General features: G+C 37.0%; 1 pseudogene; it reads left to right on the forward strand.

Moving 5' to 3' along the window:
* Positions 1 to 1,073: 1,073 nt before the first annotated feature.
* Positions 1,074 to 1,343, forward strand: LOC149147645 (large ribosomal subunit protein uL15x pseudogene; annotated as a pseudogene).
* The last annotated feature ends 359 nt before the right edge of the window (positions 1,344 to 1,702 follow it).

Genomic DNA, 1,702 nt, shown 5'->3' on the forward strand with positions numbered 1-1,702 from the left:
CTTAAATAAGAATATATACTTATATATGTAATTGTTTTATAAATAAATTTTTGTGAGTATTTGACAACAATACTTTAACTTATATAATTATACTAATTTTCTATTTTAATGAAAAATAATTAAGCCGATAAACATGTATATTTTGAAATTAGAAGAAAACTTTCAAATTCCTTTTTAATCTTTACTATCCAATTTTAACCTTAAATTTATTAAAAAAACGTGATTTAGCCTGATATCATTAATGGAAACTGTCTAAATGAACTAAGAGCGTGATGTGAGGATTTTTGAAAACAATAGTGACATGGAATAAGGATTGAGTTAGCTAGAGTGACGGGCACAAATAACTAACTAACAACACCTTCCGTGGCATTTCTTGACTAATTTTTGGGTGTTGGATTTTATGGATTTTTTATGCACATGCATAATTGGGGCCATGCAATTGGAATTCTCAATGACCTTCGTGTTATATATTTAGATAACACTTTGTTGACACCTCATCATAGGGATTGGGTGAACAACTGTAATTAATGAAAATAAATAATAGAAAAGATGGAGAGTCATCGGGAGATGAACTGAACAATCACTCCCTCTTGTATATGATAATGAACAACCTGAATGAATAATATGAATTGATTTGAGGAGTGACCTCCTGGTCTGACATGGTATCAGAGCCAACGCCATTTTTGGCTTCCCTCTTTAATTTGTAACTCCTATTCTGCCTATGTTCTGAATCCTTTGCACACTGACAGCTCTCTCATATCACCTTTGACTCACTATTATTCTGCTAACGCTTGCCCTCCTCCATACGTTGCACCTGTCACCATTACTTTTTAGATTGAGTGCGCAAGGTCCATACGCTGTCCAAACAGAGTAGCAAAAGGATTAGAGCCCAAGTCATTCACAGTTGAGTCGTGGAGGGCCGGCTATGGAGTGACATGAGAAAGGCGATGGCGTGATATGCATATGCTACTCCCTGCTCCTGATATGCATACACTGCTCCTGCTCATGATATGCATATGCTACTCCATTGCACCCATGTATAACGTTGTCGTGGCTACTTTGGTAAGGTTGGTATGAGGCATTTCCACAAGCTGAGGAACCATTATCATTGTTCTATCGTTAATATTAACAAGCTGTGGTCTCTGGTACCTGAGGACGTCAAGGCCAAGGCCACCCCTGACAGTGCTCCTTTAATAGATTTCACTCAGTTTGTTGTTTTTTTTAAGGTATTGGATAAGGGCGAGTTGCCCTTGCAACCCATCGTTGTGAAGGCCAAGCTTATTTCTAAGCTGGCTGAGAAGAAGATCAAGGAGGCAGGAGGGGCAGTCATGCTGACCACCTAATTGGAGTTTTAGGGTTTTTGGCTTTGATTTTAGAATTTTTACCTATTTTGGTATTATTTTAACTACATTTCCATAATACCTCTGTCTTCATATATCAGAATCAGATTTTTTTAGAGTAAAATTTTGCAGCAAAAGTATTTTTTTCCATAGTACACATATTTTACAATGCATTCAATCATATCTATTGTGGGAGTAGTTCTCACTAGCAAGGAAAACTATCCTGAGTGGTCCCAGAAGATAAAACACACCCTCATTTTCAATGAGTTGTGGAAAGGAGTGTGTGTTGGAGATGGAGACAAAGAGCCAGAACAACCTACCTTAGACAAGGAGCTTGCCATTTAGGAAAATAAGAACAACAA

This window comes from Pinus tabuliformis, chromosome 9 (assembly GCF_031772625.1).
Source record: "Pinus tabuliformis cultivar Carrire ecotype Pingquan chromosome 9, CPIR1, whole genome shotgun sequence".
Lineage (NCBI taxonomy): Eukaryota > Viridiplantae > Streptophyta > Pinopsida > Pinales > Pinaceae > Pinus > Pinus tabuliformis.